This window comes from Furipterus horrens, unplaced genomic scaffold, assembly GCF_987537825.1.
Source record: "Furipterus horrens unplaced genomic scaffold, mFurHor1.1.pri manual_scaffold_9, whole genome shotgun sequence".
Classification (NCBI taxonomy): Eukaryota; Metazoa; Chordata; class Mammalia; order Chiroptera; family Furipteridae; genus Furipterus; species Furipterus horrens.
In genome coordinates this window covers 37,179,003-37,198,444 of record NW_028327179.1, presented here as the reverse complement: position 1 = coordinate 37,198,444, position 19,442 = coordinate 37,179,003, and the positions used below count along the sequence as shown (strand labels likewise).

The window sequence follows — 19,442 nt, the reverse complement described above, 5'->3', positions numbered from 1 at the left end:
TGATACACATAATTTGCTAGTACTGGCCATAGCTTATGCTTTTCTCTAAGTGGGATTTCTTTCCTTGGATTAGATAGCAAGATGCTGCAGAAAGAGCTACACTTCACAGAACCTGATTCTGCAGATTTTTCACAAATTCCCTAGTGGATTTTTAATGTCTTTGGAGTATACTGCCAGGGGTCTGGCCAGGAGCCCAGCTGTGGATCCTCAGCAAGTATAAGTAACAGTCAAGATTATGCATGTACTATTTATTATAGCTAAATCAGCTGTACAAAATCATAAAATGTGAGAACAATTTTGCAGTCCTGAATCTAAACTTTCATCCTACATGGCTTTTTTTTCAAACCTACTTCCTCATGAAAATTCCTTTAAACTTGGAAGGATATTGATTGATGAGACAGTGGGGGAAATTCAAGAAGTATTCATTGCTGTCACCCAAGGTGAAGCTATTTCTGACTGGATAAGTGACAGATAAGGTTATTTCAAATCATAGTGTATAGCAATTTTTGTTGCTTCTCTAGGATAAAAATGGGGGAAGAATATTGGTACGGAGATACTAAGAATTTTCATTTAATTTAATTTCTGAGATATGTTTAGCATGATGTTCTTAGAGTTCTTAATCGTCTTGCATAGACAATGTTCTCTCATATTTAATGAACAAAAAGTACTATTAATTCATAACCAATTTTCTAATTTTTATTTATTGATTTTAGAGGGGGTTTGGGAGAGAGAGAGAGAGAGACAGAGAGAGAGAGAGAGAGAGAGAGAGAGAAAGAGAGAGAGAGAGAGAAAGAGAAAGAGAATTTGTTGCTCCACTTATTTTTGCATTCACTGATTGATTCTTATATGTGCCTTGACCAGGGCTGGAACCCACAGCCTTGGTGTAGCGGGACTACAATCCAACCAACTAAGCTACCTGGCCAGGGCCCTGTTGCTTCTTTCCATCTGTCATTTTCCTATGAATTTAGCCTTGTTCTATTCACTTTCCCTATGACCCCATTCTATTTCTATCGAGTGCTTTCTTTTTTCTCTTAGCAACTACAGTAAAAAAAAGTCTGAAAGGTTATTTACATTCAATGTTGGGAACCACCCCTGCTATGCGTTGCTGGACTTAACTTATTTTGGGATGTGGAAAATGTGTAATAGTTCAACAATTTTTACACTTTACTGCTTACCGTTAAGCCTGTTTGTGTGTGTGTGTGTGTGCGTGTTTCTTCTTTCTCCTTTTTGTTTCTTTAGTTCCTCTTAAAATGTCTCTATTCATTCTCTTTTTTGGGTATGGATTCAGGCATCCATTCTGCTCTTCACTGCTGGAATTATCAGCTTTCTAAAGTCATTCTCCTTATTCTCAGTGCTCAGAACCCCCTAGATTTAAACACTGAGTTGCATGCTTAGTCCGTCCTACACACTTGATGAGCGTGTCACCTCTCAGTCTTTGAGAATGACCATTGCTGCGTTGCTACAGGTTTCAGACTCAGAATGAAGGAACGATGAGGCACTTTCACAAGTATACTGAAAGTAAAACGTGCCTCATAGGCCCGTCCTAAAATCATCTCTGCTTATGTGTGTGTTGCTGTGAGTTGGGAGGTGGGGGTTAAAGCACTGATAATGTGGGTGTGTTAATAGAAGGTGTCCCCATGAGTGAGACTCTAATCTCAGGCTGGAATCGCCATTCGTATTCACCATTGTTTGTTTAGTGCTCAGCAAATATTTACGGTCTGCCTCTGTTCCAGTTTTCTGTCTCAAAGATGCCAAAAAAAAGTTCTACTGATTTTACATACTTTTGAGGTATTTCCAACGTTTATAATATTTCTTTCCTCTTGATTATTAAAGGCTTTTGTTGGTTGGGTTCGAGAGGAGGATGGGCCTCCTTCCGCACTTGTGCATTATCTCTGACTTCTTTTCTTCCTGTTCCCCCCACATGTATTCTTGCCGGCCCAGCAGAGCCATCCTGGATCTAGTATGCTCAGATCCTGTGAGAATCCCATCACTGGGAGTGTCTGAACTGAAATAGCTGTCCCTCTTGCTGCAGGTGTGAGTTGGGGTTTATTAGGAAAGGCAGGGCCACGATAATAGAGGGAACACTGGAGAAAGCGGTGGGAACTTGGACAGTGATTGGCACACTGTCATTCTGCCACATGAAGCCGTCTTCCTGTCTCTTGGCTGCCCTAATCACTGTGACAAAGTCATTCATGTCAGTTTATAGCCCTGTCTCTCTCAACAAAAATAAATCTAAGCTGTTAAACCTTTGTGTGTGACTTTATTCACCAGATTTTGCCATTTGCTGCCTGGAGCTATATTTTCTTTAAGACAATGATGTATGTCCTCTGGGAGAGTGACATACAATATTTTTGATGGATTTGAACTCATATGACATAGTCAAGGAGTTCCCTTGATATTTGTTCTTGGACTTTTGATTTTTTTTCTTTAACTGTAGTCTTGAACTGAGGACAACATCCTCTTTTTTTAATTTTTAATTTTTGGTAAATATATTCTAGATGTATTCTTGTTTAATATGGTTTTATTTTTACCTCTCTTTTAGGGACTAACAAGTTATAAAATGTTTACTTTTTGTGTCTTAGGTGGTAGATATTACCCATACAGTACTATTACCCCATGAAATCTCCATGCCCCTAAAAGTTCTGTACATCTGATTGAAATTAGAAAGACCACCATTCGAGAATAGCCACTTTAGAATAAGTAGAGACCACAGGGGAGGATGGCACTCTGAGCTGTTTTCAGCATATATGTATCTTAGTGTGAATAAAGGATCTGAATGTAGCTTTAAGGTTAGAAAAGAAAATAAAGGCTTGTGGCGGGGAAGAGGTTCCACTGAAATGTTAAACTCAAGTAACTGGCTCCCAGAAATGCCTCCAGCTGACCTGGTATAATCTCAGGAACAAAATAATTCATACTTTAATTATATATATATATATTTTGTAAGAACTTTACTGAAATATAATTTTTGTATCATAGAATTTACCTATTTAACAACAGCATACAATTCAAAGTTTATTAGTATATTCAAACAGTTGTGCAACCACCACCACCACAGCCAATTTTAAAGCATTTCCATCACCTCAAAACAAACCTCATACACATTCCCCAAACTGTCTCCCATACTGCCTACTTCCAGACCAAACCCTAAGCAACCACTAATCTACTTCCTGTCACTATAGATTTGCCTATTCTAGACACTTCATATACATGGAATCTTACACTATGTGCTCTTTTTGTGACTGGTTTTTTTCATTTAGCATAATTTTTCATGGTTCACTCATGTTGTTGTGTTATTACTTCATGCCTTTTTATTGCTGAATGATATTCCATTATTCACTTTTTAAAAAATTATGTTTTATTGCTTATGTTATTACACTTGTCCAGATTTTGCCATTTGCCCTCCTCCACTCAGCACCCCCACCCCCTCAGGCAATCCCCCCACCATTGTTCATGTCCATGGGTCATGCTTCTAAGTTCTTTGGCTACGCCATATCCTATGCTGTACTTTACATCCCCAGGGCTATTCTGTAGCTACCTATTTGTACTTCTTAATTCCCTCACCTCTTCACTCATTCCCCTACACCTCACTCCTATCTGGCAACCATCAAAATGCTCTCTCTATCCATGATTCTGTCTGTTCTTGTTTGCTTAGTTTGTTTTTTAAATTCAATTGTTGATAGATATGCATATTTTTACATTTTATTGTTCCTAGTTTTTATCTTCATTTTCTTAAATAAGTCCCTTTAATATTTCCTAGAATAATTGTTTGGTGATGATGAGCTCCTTTTGTTTTTTCTTGTCTGGGAAGCTCTTTATCTGCTCTTCGATTCTAAATGATAGCTTTGCTGGGTAGAGCAATCTTTGCTGTAGGTCCCTGCTTTCCATGACTTTGAATATTTCTTGCCAGTTCCTTCTAGCCTGCAAAGTTTCTTTTGAGAAATCAGCTGACAGTCTTATGGGAATTCCCCTGTAGGTAACTAACTTCTTTTCTCTTGCTACTTTTAAGATTGTCTCTTTATCTTTAACCTTTGGCATTTTAATTATGATGTGCTTTGGTGTGGTCCTCTTTGGGTCCAACTTGTTTGGGACTCTCTGTGTTTCCTGAATGATATTCCATTATTCATTCACTTTTGATGGATATTTGTTTTACTTTTTTACTTTTGGGAAATTGTACATAATGTTCTTATAAATATTTCTGTATAAGTTTTTGTGTAAACATATGAAAACATGCGCACACCGAAGATCAAAGCAGGTCATCGTGAAACAATACTTTTATTTTTAATACATGCAGCAGTATACTTTTTACTCTACTCTGTGCTTTGTCCTGTTCTAAAAAAATCCTGGCCATGGTATACTAAAGTGATTTCCAAGGCTTATATAATGGGTCACAATCTGACCTATGGTTTTAAAAACTGTCCTACAGAATTCCTGACAGGTGAGCCTAATATTTAGAAGGCAGTGCATCCTTTGGGCAGCTCTGGGAAAAGGTTTTAGAAGATTGAGTCAACATGTGCCTGCTGGAACTTTCCAGCCATTAATTTTTGTTTCCTATGCTTTTCCTGGCAACAGTACTAGAGATGTATCTACAGTTGTATTACGCATCCTGTAGCTGTTATGTGGCATCAGTGAAAGCGACCATGTGAAGGTGCTTGTGAGAATTTCTTTAGGACAGCTTTTGTTTTTATAATTGTAGAAAGTTTATGTTTTGAAATGGTTTAAACATACACAAAAGTAGAGAGAATAATGTGACAGACACTTGTACTCATCATCTGGAGTCAACAAAATTTGGTAGTTCTTTTTTTTTATTAAGATGTAACATTATAGATTTAGTTGATGCTCTCCTTCCTTTCATTTCTCCTTCCTCCCTAGAGGAAATTACCTTGCAATTGGCGTCACCTTTCCTGGCTTTGTCTTCATACTTTTACTACATAAATATTGTCATAAACAACTTAAATGTTTTTTTTTTTAAAGTATACATATTTGGTATCATATAGATCCTTTTGCCACTTCTAAAATTTGATTTTCAATCTCTTACGTTGATACAGGTAAAGTAATTGAATTCATCCTTTTTTATTGCTATCTGGCTTTCCATTTAATAAACCTACCACTTATCTTCCCTTTAATGGCATTTATAGATTATTTTCCAATTTTTTGCTGTTATATAAGCAGTGCATGCCATTGATATATACATGTGTGTGTATTTCTGTGGGGCATATATTGATGAGTGAAATACCAATTAACATTCCACTGGTAGTGCATGAGAATTTCTGTGTATCCCCATCTTCATCATCATTTAGGATCATAAGACTTTTCAATCAAACAATATTATGGGTGAAATGGTGTTTAATTATTTTACTTTCCATTTCTCTGATGACTAATGAGATAGAGCACCTTTGTTAAATATATTTCTCTTTAAATGACCTAATCATGTACGTACTTTTTCCATTTTTCTAGTGGGATATTTGTCTTTTCCTTATTGATTTATAGGTGTTTTAAATATTATGCATTCTTTTCTATTATTAGTTATCTCTGTTACATACTTAAAATTTTTTTTGTTGCTTATCTATTCATTCTCCTGGTATTGTTTGTTGTGAAAGATTAAAAAATGTTTTTTGATATTATTCATATCAATCCTTTCCTTCATGATACTTTGTGTGTTTGTGTATTGCTTTACTACTGAAGAATCTACTATAGTTTTATAATATTCATAAGTCTTGATTTTTAGTAAAACAAATCCCTGGTATAGTATTTTTCTTTTTTTAAAGTGTTATAGGATAGTGATTAAGGGTTAGAAGACCTGGAATTAGACTTCATAGATTGAAGTCCACCTTTACCCCTAATAGTGTGAACTTGGCACACACTTAACTTCTCTAATGCTCAGTTTTTACACCAATAAAATAGCAGTAAGAATAACAGCTAATTTAGACATTATTGTGAGGATTGAAGGAGATAATACACATAAAACTTATAGCTGAGCATTTGGCATATAGTTATATATGCCAAACAATAAATGTTAGTTGTCTTTTTTAGCTTCCATAATTATCATTTCTTGGTATAAAACTGATGTATAATATTTTTATGTATACAAATCACTGGATTTCTCTGATTTTACAAGAGCTTTGATCCACAACAAATGTTTCAGGAAGTAGGACAATTTGGACCCTGGTGCTAATTCTGAGTTCCAACTTTGTTCTCACTGTATTCTTTGTAGAAATTTAGCGAGCCAGGTTATTCTTGCGCCCCTCCTCCCTGCCCCCCATAATAGTAGTTCAGGTATCAGGTGGGATTTTTTTTTATGGAATGAATAACCTGCAGCTCCTTTTCTTTGGGATAGAAAACATCTCTGCAGGAGCTAAAACCTCACTAGTCTGTTCTGCAGAGGGCTGTCCCCAGCAGGGAAGCAAGGAAAGGAAAGAGCAGGCACCAAAGGGTTTAGAGGCAGCTAGGTAGAAGGTTGAACTCACTGTTCCCAAACTAGGCTGAGTTTAGAATCTATATTTTTAACTGGATTAGAGGATAAGCTGCTCTATTTTAATATCATGTTTTAGCTTCTTTTTCAAAAACATGTTTTATCTGAAGAACTTCAAAATGTAAAACTCTAAAGGAACAGACATTTGAGGAAAAAAAGGCTTCCCAGGTTTTATAGATGGTAGCAGTTATTACAACTAAGTCTGTTCTTCCTCGGGGACAACTAAGACCACCTTGCATTTGAAATAAATTTATTACAACAACATTGGTTTTAAATAGTTTTTAAAGTAACAGCTTTATTGAGATATGATTTATGTACCAAAAAAATCCCACTTTTGAAGTGCACTATTCAATGGTTTTTAACCTAGCTTTTAATAAAACGTTCAGTCATTCTTGATTCTCTGTGTTTTTCCTTCTGTTTTGCTCTTCACTTTTTATTATTCTGCTGTTTTTGTTCCCATTGTAAACTAGTTGTGATTATAAGTTCATCTGTTCAGTTTCTTGCTGAGACAACTCTGGGCCCAGCATTCAGATGTAGCCTGCAGCTCAATGGAAGATCTTTCGTTTTCTTGCAGTGGATTCCCATATTTAATAAATACTTCAACACTTAATCAATCAACCATGTGTTTCTGAATCTCCAACAGTTTTCAACAGTCTTTCCAAAATCTGTTATTCCAAAGTTAATTGTTTGTGTTATTTCTCTTTCTCAAGAAATAATTAGCTTAGAAGATGTCCGTATGCTTTGATTTTAGTATCATATGCTCACTGGAGAAAGTGTTGAGGAAGAGAGGAGCTCCAAGTACAGATATTATTGTTGCTGGGGTGTTAGTGGTGTGTTTGTGTGGAGTCCCTGCACAACATCCCACTCCATAGGGCCACTGGGTCAGTGGGCCCTCGCATTTCACTTGGCGACAGAGGCAGCTCTACTTGTCTCTGCACCTTCTGGCCCTGGTACAGTTGGGTATTTTAGTTATTTTTGAGCAATTAATCATGCCTTTTTATAGCTCTTGTACTCTGCAGCGTGTTTTCACTAGAACTAGAGGTTCTTGATTTCTCTTTTTGTCATCCTATCTTTGAATAATGGGGGAACAGAGAAGATTGCAAATTTTTAATAGCCTTTGATTCTTGTACCCTTTTCTTATGAAGTTTAAACTTGCCTTTTGCAATTAAAATTTTTCCATTGCTTCTTTTATTTTTCAGATGAAGGCTCAATAACTGTTTTAGGTGACACTAACATTGTGTGTGTGATGGAATTATTTCCTGTGATTTGATTTGTGAACTGACATTTAAAAATTCACTCTAAAAATATTTATGGAGGGCCTACTGTTATGTGTCAGGCACTCTCCTGGGCCATTGAGATATATGAGTGGCTAAAAAACCCCAAATTTCTTCTTCATGGGGCTTATTTTCTAATAGATAGACAAAAACATAACACACAATAAATTAGATAGCATATTAGAGGATAGTAAATACTGTGGAAAGAAAGGAAAAAGATATAGTGTGGTAATGGTCACTGGGATTACAAAGGGGATGTGGGGAGCATGGATTGTATTTAATAGGGTGGTTCATGAGGCCTCACAGATAAGGAGACACTGGAAAAGGCTTGAAAGAAGTGGGGAGTGAACCAGGCAGATATCGGAGGAATAGCATTCCAGAATGCGAGAACAGCCAGTACAGTGACCCCGAGGCTAGCTTGTTTATCAAGTGTGAGTAACAAGGCTACTACTCCGAAGAAGATGGGTGACAGAAGGTCTCCCTGAAAACTGTAATGGCGAAAATATTTGGAATTATTCATACCTCTGGAATTTTCAGTTTTGTTCTGTGTTCAAGGATTGTATTATCTCGTTAAAGAAGACCATACAAATTTTCACTGTGTTGGCGGAATGTAATCCATTTTCTGCAACTCCCCACAATATAATGCATTTTTTAAAAGATTTTATTTATTTACTTTTAGAGAGAAGGAGAAAGAGAAGGAGAGAAACATCAATGTCCGAGATACATCGATCTGTTGCCTTTTGCCCGCCCCCAACTAGGGACCTGGCCTGCAACCCAGGCATGTGCCCTGACTGGGAATGGAACCAGTGACTTTTCAGTTCACAGGCCAGTGCTCAATCCATTGAGCCATGGCAGCCAGGGAAATACATTTGGATTCTTATTTGCAAGACAGAATTACTTTCCTGCACTTAAATGTACTTCACACATGGCTATGGATCACTCTATTTGCAAGATGTTTTATCCTATATGGTTGGTAGATAATTTTAGTGCTAGTCGGGCATTTAGCCCTGGCTGGTTTGGCTCAGTGGATTGAGCGTCGGCCTGCAAGCTAAGTGTCGCTGGTTCGATCTTCCAGTCAGGGCACATCAGAGAAGGAAAACTCTGATTCCAAAAAAACCTCCGCTGCCTTGCGGCATACCTCTTCAGGGGAAAGGCTAAGGGAGTAAACCCCGACAGAAAATCCGGAGCCGGAGTCCCTAAGACGGTTTGACGTTGTAGTCAACACCGGCAACTCCTGCGGCGCACCTGAAGCCAAGCTGTATTGACTCCGTCTTTCCCTTGGATCCCTCAGCTGCGAAGAGAGGGGGGGTCTGCTGCATGGGCAACAGCAGACCCTCCATATCACCCTGCCCAGGCTCTGTAGCTTCAGCTTCACTGGAGAGGACACTCCAGCGTCATCGTAAGATGTCGATTCAACACGGGAGGAGACAGATACCGTGTCACTCCCGAGTCGGACTGCACAACCATTCTCGGCGGTGCAGATAGACTCTTAAGAAGCTACACCATCGTCTCTCGAGACGGACGGCTGCCGACCGACCTAGTCGGGCATAAAGCTTACAAAGTAGCAAATCATTTCTGCTGTGCCTAAGTGATGAGAGACATACGTCCAAATCATCTTTGAACAAATCCTGTATCACAAATGGAGGAAATAGGCCTAACTTGTGTTAAAAAAGTTTAGTTAGCTCCTTAAGAGGGAAGATAAGATGATTCAGCATAAGGACAGACTTCAAATAGAGGTTGAACTGTCTCAAGAGCTTATAAAATAGGCTCAACACTCACTTTTTCAAAATGGCTTTGACTAGCTGTTTGTTTCCTCACAGGTGGGAAATGAATCACGTAACTCATTGAGGTTCCCTAAAGCTCAAAGCTCCCTCTGACCTACAGAAATTGCATATCTCCAGTCATGTAGCCAAATGACTGACAAACTCACTGACAAATGTTGATTGAATACAGTAAGCACAGGAATACAGGTTAGCAGTTTTTAAGGAGAGTCTGTGAGATGCGTATGCTGATAACAATTATACTCTATGAGAACTAACAAAGAAAGCAACCTTTATTATGGTTATATCCCTGAGAAGTTTTTGGATAATTACAATTTGCAAAACAACTTTTGTTCTTATTATTGTGAGATAACAGTTGTCACATTTGTTTTACATTTGTAAGTGAACACATACTTCGTGCCAAGCAAGGCACTAAGCGTTGGGAAAACGGAGGCACTTGGTGCTGTGGAGAGTGGAGGATGGTGTCTTTGTAAAGCATGGACCTCGGAGAGGGAGGGCAAAAGGAGGATTGTCATCTGGAGGTAAAAGGGGCAAGGAAGAACAATTCTGACCCCCGGATGTAACACAGAATTCTATTCCCACACACCTAGGCTTTTGCTGCTCAGGTAGTACAATATTAAGTAGCATACTGTACATGTTATTCAGTCTTCCCAGGAATCTTCAGAAGTTGGTACTAGTGTTCCATTTACTACATGGCTAAACTTGTCCAAGATCATTCGGTTGGGGAAGGGCTGGCAGAAGAATATGAAATAGGAAATTTGGCTTGGCAATCTGGAGTCTTAGCCACAACCCTCTGCAGGTTTGTTTTAAAACCGAGGGAAAACTCTTCAGGACAAAAGAGTTTAATACTGTATTATATTACTGCCTTGTATGTTGGGAACACCTCTTTCCAGATGATAAATATGTGTGGGTAATGCTGAGTCTCAGAGTTGGCGGCGGTTCTCACGGAGTCCTGTGTACGTGGTAGGGTTCAGGGCGTGGTAGTGTAGTGGAGATGGCAGAGCATGCAAGGAAGGCCAGAGAAGGACAAAGGGTGGCTTGGTGGCAGTTTGCTGAGGGTGCTGATCCCAGGTGTGTTTTAGTCAGGAGTCCTTGCCAGGAGGCAGCTTCCCAGAAACTCATGGGGGTAGTTCAGAGCAACTACCTACACACCTCTCAGAAGTGAATAAATTATCCCAGGGTATCATTTAATTGAAAACCGAACTCTTTGTTACTTCAAAGTATTCATTTGCTTTAGAGCAACAAGAAGTAAAACTCTATCATAAAATGGACTGTGCGAAGCCTTTTTCCTTTAGAAAAGAGAATCAGGATGTCTTTTAGGAATCCTTTCTTTAACCCAGCATGTGCAATGCAGGGAGGCCTCATTAAAATGTTCTAATTTGCCCCCAGTGGAGGCAACACCTAGAGAGTTTGGTTTATTCGGTCGCTTTATATCAAAACACATGAACAGCACACTGGGGTCATGTATGGAACACTGAAAACAGTTTGGTGCTCCTACGTGCGCGTGTGCTCTTCTGTTAAAGCTGAGTTTAAGCAGAGGGAGGAATGAATGGCTCTAATGTGGCTGGTGGCTCCCAAGTGCCACCACCCTTCCCTAAGGAGGCCATAGCTCCTTGTGATTTCACCTGCTTGTCCTTTACATCAAACTTTTACGTGAAATGCTTTCTATCAAGAGCTGAGTTCATGTCAGTGAAGAAAAGAGTAGTAAGGCTAAATATTTTATTTTCTTTTTATATTCAGACAGTCATAAAATAATAGAAATCTCTAAAGTAAGGGGTTTTTCTTAGGTGAAGACATATTTCACAGCTAAGGGACAGTCTATATTTGATTCATACTTTACCTCACTAGACCCTGTTAGCTTATCCCAGGTCTAGACACTTGAGTGATGATCTGTGTCCTGTCTCCCTTTTTTCAGGCTGCAGTTATTCCTCCTCCTCAGGCTCTTCAGATTTGGAATCATGAGCATTGGAGCATTAGCTTGTTTATAGAGCAATTACTTTCCAAGTTACAGTTGGTTACAAGCTCTCCCGGCCATAATGTATACACACTTGTGCGCACACACCTTTATGTGCAAGCATTATTGGATGTACAATGGATAATATGACTTGATTTGCTGAGTTTTTCTGTCTCTCCTAATAATAGTATCTCTTAGAAGTTCCTGATTTCAGCGATTATTTGCGGTCAATGTATTTTTAAAAGGCATTTCCCTTTAATAGGGAGAGTGTTTAGTGGTAAGGATTAAGTGACAAGTTTGGTCTATTTATTGCAGGAGCTAATGGTGACTGGTGCCAATAAATAATAGAGGTATAAATATAAGTAATTCCTAGGGTTCCTTTCACTATTCTTGCTCACTGCCCGATGCACATAGAAGCCAATACTATTATATTGGCTTTTGAGAAAAGAGTTTGTTGTGAGGTTGACCACAAGGAGAAAGGGGTAAGGCTCAGCTCTGTCTCCCTAGTCAAGGGCTTAGGGTGGAATTTCAGGGGTGAGGGAAGGATGGGCTGGTATGTGGAAGTGCTGGCAGGGCAGGTTTCAATTGGAGGGCTTTGGATTTTCACCGTTTGTGGTGAGATGTGGTATAAGGCTTCAGCACCAGATCTTCCTGGACAATGGACCCTTCATTTCTGAAAGGATTCTGGCGATGATTGAGTCTGGTCAAGTCTCAGCTCTTTGATTCTGTAAGGGGGTGGGGAGGTGTGTGGTACTTTGAACCTGGGTATTATTTGGTGTCAAAATTTTCTCCTCTGCATATGCTGAGACCACTTGACCTGTGGTTTTGTTCTTTTGTCTTTGAAAAACAGCTCAATTTCTGGTTATAAATAGGATAAGACCAGTCTGAGCTGATTTTGCTGTTACACTTTTATCCAACAGAATATTTTTATTACTTTGCTATTTCTTAGATTTTTCCTAGTAACCTGTTTGAACATTGTACTCATTTAATTTCTTTAGATCCAGACATTTTTGAAGTCAGTAACCCAGAAAGACACCAGATATATGTATTGCAGCACATGTAACAAAATTTTCTTATTGGATATTTGTGTTTTTTCACAAACATGCATCATGAATGAATTCTTTCAATTTTCCTGTAATGTAATGGTAAGGAGTTATCCTTCAAAGAAGGCTGGAGACACCAGCTGGTAGTTTGTAGGGGTCTATCAGTTTAAGAATTTGGGAGGCAGATTCATATCATATGTATATTTTTAATCCTCACCTTAGGATGATTTTAGAGAGAAAGAAAGGGGGAGAGAGAGAGGAGAGAGAAAGATCAATAAATTGCCTCCCATATACACCCCAGCTGAGGATCAAATCCACAGCCTTATGTATATGCCCCAACAGGGAATTGGATCCAACACTCCCTAGTGCATGGCATGATGCTCCAACCAACTAAGCCATTGTGCCAGGGCAGATTCTTGTCATATTGAATCTCTGTAGCAGATTCTTGCTTTATTCTAACCTATAGATGTATTGAAAGATTCCAGGTTATAAAACATGGTTTCCTCAGAGATGGCTGGCAGTCTGTTCTATCTCTCTCCGACACACATTTCTGTTCCTTCCTTCCCTTCATAATTGTGCTAATTAAGATAACTAGTCTGTTCTTCCTACCAATTTTTATTTTAGCTACTTGGGAAATAATAACAACAAAGAAATATTTTTGCAAGGGTTCGTATCTCTAGAATTCTCTCATTTTCTGTCCCAATAAATATTGTCTTTGGGAGGTGACTGTCAAGTTAGAGATGAAAAAACATCTTTTGAGCATCCTTGAGATGCTCAAAAAAGACTTACTGTCTTTTTTTCCCTTCTTTTAAGGAGGAGCTTTGCTCTTGCAATATTTTACTAAGATTTTTCCTTGACTATGTTCTTGGAAAACTTTTGGACAGTTGGAATAGTATATATATATATATATATATATATATATATATATATATATATATATATATATTTGTGAATGTATATGTACTGTATATGTGTGAGCAGAAAATCTAGAATTATGTAGTTTTAGTCTTTAGTTCTAGGAGAGATAAAACCTTTTTACCCTATGTAAATTCATTTCCCAAAGACAGCTCTGTGGAATTCTTATGTGCCAATTGTTCATTGTGGGATTTTACTCAGTGATATTTCTGATTTTTTTTTCTTTTCTTTTTTCAAAAACTTGGAGCTGGCCCTTTAGTGGCAGTGAGCCTTAACTGTCAGATGCCTCTAACATTTATATAAGGAAGATGAAATGAAGCAAACAAACAAAAATCTATTGATATAACAGAACTGGGTGAAGCGAATCTTGATGTGAAGAACTCACCGTTCTTATTTTTATTCTTTGGACTTAACCTACTTTTGATGTTGCCTCCAGGAGAGATTGTGACCTAGCTGGCAGAGGCCACCCTTATTTCCAGGCCTGCTTTTAACATTATCTGATTTAGAACTGAAATGACTAGTTATTCATTTGAGAATGTAATAGCTGAATGGCTTACTCCTTTTCCCTCCTCTGCTCTTTCCCCCTATGCTATATTTAGCTTGCAGTAGTTGCATTATTCTTTGCAACAAGATTTTATATACTCTTTTGACCATAAACAATTTTAAAGTGTTTTTTTCTCATAGCATTCTGTAATTAATACAATTTTCAGTTTACTGTGGAGACTACCAAGATGAAGCACATAGTAAGTTTTGGTAACTTCACTCTAAATCACATAACAAGTCAAAAGTGGGGCCAGGAAAAGGTCTCATCTTTCTCCTAAGCCTTTCTTGCATTAAAGAAGAGTATCATTTTCCCAGAGCAGATTCACTGAGGGATTGTGTCTGCTGATTTTATTGCATCCAAATATTGGAGTTCCTTGCATTCAGATTGAATTATAGCTGAATATGACTACATATTGTATTGTTCTCAGGCTACTAAAGATCTTAAAGGCTTCGACTTTCAGGATTATGTGAGTAAGCATTTTCTTGTTCAGGCCTTAAATGGAAGGCCTAGTAATGGGAGGTTAATGGCCATGATGATGGAGGGACTGATTTATAAGAAGATAGCTGGAACATAAATAGGTAATGAGGCTGCCTGACTTCCTGAATGGAGATGAGGGAATCGGAGCTGGTGTCAGTGTCGGCACTGTCTTTCTGCCTCCAGCTTTTGGAGCAGGGGCCACTGGAAAGAGTGACCCTCAGCAGCCAGGGAATCACAGAATGAAGGGCTTTCAGTGCCGTCACCCCTGGAAACTCAGCAGGGCAAATTCAGGGAATGCCTCTCGAGAGCTCATCTTTCCTAAGGAGAGCCAGTTTTAGGGGTACATATGGCTTTACCTAGGGGTGCCTGGGTACCGAGAGCTACATGACATAATCTTGGTACTGGGGTTCACATCAGTTGAACATGTTTACATGATGTCTATATCAATTGCAACATTTTTTTTATATCAAATAAAGTCAACATCAAGAACGTAGCAAGTTCAACTAGAAGAGAATTCCATGGTAATTTGTTACAGATGAGACTCACATAGGTGGCTCTTTAAAAAATATCATGGGAATTTCAAGCTGTTGACTGCTTTTTATTTCCTTATTTAGAAAAAGAGCATGATGAGAGTCTCCTGTGTGTGAGCAGTATACTAAAGTGTTTGTAGAAATGGTTCTGGAAATCTGTAGGCCCTCAGTTAATTTATCTGGGGAAGCCACCAGATGGAATTGCTTTTTCCTCCTTTTTGGTTTTTTCTCTTTTTCTTCTCCTTTTAAAAATTTAAAAAATAATTTTTTAAAAATCTTTGATTCATTTCATTGAACTCAGCAACAAAACTCAGGCAGTACTGTAAATTGTCAAGAGTACGTAGACTTTACTTGCAAGAAATACGTAGGAATTTAGTAAGTAGGTATCAGTTTTCAGAGTTAAACTTATTTTATCATAAATTGTGAAGGTGAGGGAAGAGAGCTCTTGGTTACTGAACATCTATTATATCAAAGGCCTTTACATGCATTTCCAGTTATTTTCAGGATAATGAGTACATTTCTTACATTGGTTTATAATAGTGGTTCTCAACCCTTGGCCACCCCCAGAATCACTTGGATAGCTCTTTAAAAAATATTGATGCTCCGTATTCACCCCAGACTAAATGAATCAAAATCTTGGAGTTTGGGGCCCAAGCACTGATTTTTCCAAACAAGTTTCCCAAGCAAGTCTAATGTGCAGCCAGGGTAGAGGACCACTGATTTGGAACTTCTTTGGTATCTGTTTTCCATTAGTAGATGCCTCATGTTTTCTGCCGCAGGATTATAGTGTTTCCTCTAGTTCCCTGAATGTGCCTTTGTTGGTCCTTTTGCCTTGGGTGCTTTTTTCTGCATTATCATCTGAGCAACACCCCCTCAACTCTCTGTCACCCTTCAGTTAGAGGCTGCTGTTGTATCCTGTACGCAGTTATTGGACTTTTAAGTATCCTGTGATTTGTTTAGTAGATCCCCTTTTTGACTGTGGGTTTCCTGGATGTAGGGACCATGTTTAACTCTTCTTTATATCCCCAGGGCCTGGTGTATTTCCTTTGATGTATGGCCTGTGCTCCACAAAGGTTTAATGGATTGTAATTTATACTTCAGTTACAATAATAAATCTCTAAACTGTGTATTATTTTTGCTCTTTTAGAATTGAAGACTTTCAGTTTAGAGACATTTTTGCCCTAAATTGTTCTATTCGTAAATGGAAGACCCAGAATTCAAACCCAGTTCTGCCTGACTTTAAAGACTGTGCTTTTTCGTTTTATTTAAATTTGTTTAAAAATGTCCTTTTGCCAGACAGTTTAATTCTTAGGATACTAAATGTAGAAGGTTGAATTTTATAAATAGTTTGGGTAAAAGTAATGTGTAAATTAATGCAATATATGATGCAGTTTATGAAAACTATAGGCATGATTGAGTTGAACAGATGGAAAGGGAGAGGTATTTAACATAACGTGTTAGATATAGACATAAGAATAGGAAACACTAATTTTCTTACATACATCATGCTAATTTATATATTAGATAGAACTACTAGATAGACTTCTCTGTTAACAAAGGCCATTGAAATACAATTCTGCTTCATAAAGTTAGTTCCGTATCTTAACTAGCTAGCCCAGGGGAAACTCTCTTGCTGATGTGGCCACATGAATTGTAGAATGAGGAATCTTAACGTTAATAGATATGTGGTATCAGTCTCTGTGAGCTCTTTTGTCAGAAGTTAACATAAGTCAGTGGAGTAATTATAGTGAGATTATGGTGATTTTTCAATTGGTCTTTTTCTGATGTAGGAAAACAGGGCTAATATACACGAGTGGTTATTGGTATATTGCTTTTTTATTGAACTCAAGATATTAGACACCAGGACTTACACTTGTATTTTTTAAAAAAAAACTTAGTTGGATTAATCTCATGGCAAAGAAGTATGTAGCATGCAGAATAGCGAAAGATTCTGTTACTTGCATTAAAGACTTCTTTTTAATACTATTCATTACTTCCACAGTTATCATGTTGCACAATACCACTTGATTCATTATTCAAGTTGGGCTTAAATAAAAACCAAGCTACCTTGTCTTTTTCCTTGTGTCAAAGTTCTGATTCTACCATGAAAAGTTTAGTGTCAACTTTGCTTTAAAAAATGGTTATGAATAAGGCAATCTTGAAAAATTAATTTGTATTTGCTCTTTGGGGCCAGTTCATTGGCTCTAGGGAGCATGAGGAGAAAAAGGCTGCCAAGAAACAAAATACATAAGGAGCAGGAGTTTATATTAATATTAACGTCACATTTACATTTCAGCTATTGCCCATGAATAATAAACAGTCCTCAATCTGGAGATTGTATCAGGGTCTTCTGTTCCTAAAATTCCATGATTCATTTTTGAAATTTGAAATTAAAATTATCCTTATGTAATTGACTTATTAGTTTGCTTGCCATCTGGTTATTTTATATTTTTTCATTTTTCTCCCTCAATCTACTATACTTATACAATTTTTTTTTCCTTTAAAGACAGATATCCACATATATTTTAAACCCTAATTCTTAATTTCTGAGGTTGTAATGACATCGGCCTTAGAACATGTGTCAGATATGGTAACATTATTGATTTTTCTGATGAAAACAGAGTGGTAAAGATTGTTTTTCATTGTTTAGTTTTTTCATGACTCTACAACAGAACCCAGTAAAACCTGCAAGCACCTCTGAGCTGCAGAGTGAAAGCAAGGTTGAAGCGCGATGGAAAAGGCAGGCCAGGAGGTCAAATCGTGCGCTACTTCCAAGTAGTATGACCTCGGAGGGGCATTTGCCCACACCGGCCAGGCCTGTGTTTCCTCATTTGTAAAGTTAGGATGTTGTGTTATATGAGCTCTAGGGGTTCCTCAATATTATAATGTGAAACTAAAGTGCTTGATTAATAGTTTTTAAAATCATGTCTGTGTAATACATTTCTGCAAAATTACATTTTTCAGATATCTGTGAGAGCCATTTAGCTTTTAGTCTTCAGGTTAAAGTTAATAAATATTATAAGTTTTTTCATTGGCAATATATGTTAGGCATCGCCACGCCCACTCCTGCCCCAAGGGAAACCCTGATATTATACTAGTTCTGTCTTCTCAAACATTCATATTCTTTTCCTTCAAAATGAAAAGGCAAGGTCTAAGGTGAACCTTCAGAGAGCCATCTTGGTTCACTTCAATAGTATTGAATTATAAGCTGGATTGTTAATACTGCATGAATTTATTATAATTCTCCTTAATTTGTTACTTTTGTCAGATAACCTAAAGTAGTGAGCACCTTTCTTTTGTTTGGCATGCTTGTTAAATTAGATATATGGGGAATGTACAATAGGTTCCTGAACGGTAGAACACATGGAAAATGAGGAAACCATGCTAACATTTATTTTAGTGTTCACCACAAGTTTGGTTTGGCCGGAAAGTCCTATTTAATCCTTGTGCCTTTATGGTGTCTGCAAATACCTTGATTATAATTAAGCCGTGAAGGAAAGTGAACACTGGTGAAATCAAGTCTTTATTGGAGATGCTGTTTTAAATTTTCAAGAAATGCTGCATCAGTTTTTCATTGCTACTGTAAGACATTACGACAAACTTAATGTCATAAGACATCAAGTCCTGGAGATCAAAAACCCAAAATGGGTCTTAAAGGCTAGAATGAAAGTCTTGACAGAACTGTGCTCCTTCTGGAGGTGCTAGGGGAGAATTGTTTTTAGTTTATTCCAGTTTCTAGAGGCTTACAGCATTCCTTGGCATGCAGCCCTTTCTCCACCTCCTTCTGGTCTCCATTTCCATCATCACATCTTCTGTGACTCTGACCTTTATAAGACTCTGGTGTTATTAGGGCCTTTGTGGTTAGATTGGTCCCACCTGGATAATCCAGGATACTCTCCCCATTTTAGTGTCCTTAGTTTAATCACATCTGCTAAGTTCCTTTTGCCATATAAGGTGATTGATTCTCGGTTCTGGGGATTAGAGTATGGGCCTCTCTGTGACCATTATTCTGTCTGCCACAGATCTCTCCTGGTCATTTAGGTTGTCACTGACATGTCATCTCCTCAGAGAAGCTTTGGGGGCACCTAGAATCCCATCTACCCTGGTCACCTCTTCACTCTCTTTTTTTAAATCTGAGAATAGTATATTTATTTTTAAATTAATTTTTAAATGTAGTAATATTTTCTATCATTTAATTGTCACTTTTTGTCTCTGTCCACTAGATGATGAACCTCACTAGAGCCGAAACATGGTCAGTCTTCCTCACCACCTTCTCTGCCAAATCCAAATAGTCCCCAGAGCTTGGTAGACTCTCAGATGATGTTTGTTGAATGACTCAAACTGTATGCAGTTTAAGGATGCCTTACTTACATTAAAACTATGTTAATACACTCCCATTCCTATTACTATCAATAATGCAAACACTTTATACTAAACAGCAGTTAAACATACTGT

The 19,442-nt window shown here is 37.9% G+C and overlaps 1 protein-coding gene across 7 annotated transcripts in view; it reads left to right on the top strand.

Annotated features, from left to right (window-relative positions):
* Positions 1 to 19,442, top strand: part of ADAM22 (ADAM metallopeptidase domain 22) — a 233,881-nt gene that overhangs the window by 9,352 nt on the left and 205,087 nt on the right. The window lies entirely within an intron of this gene.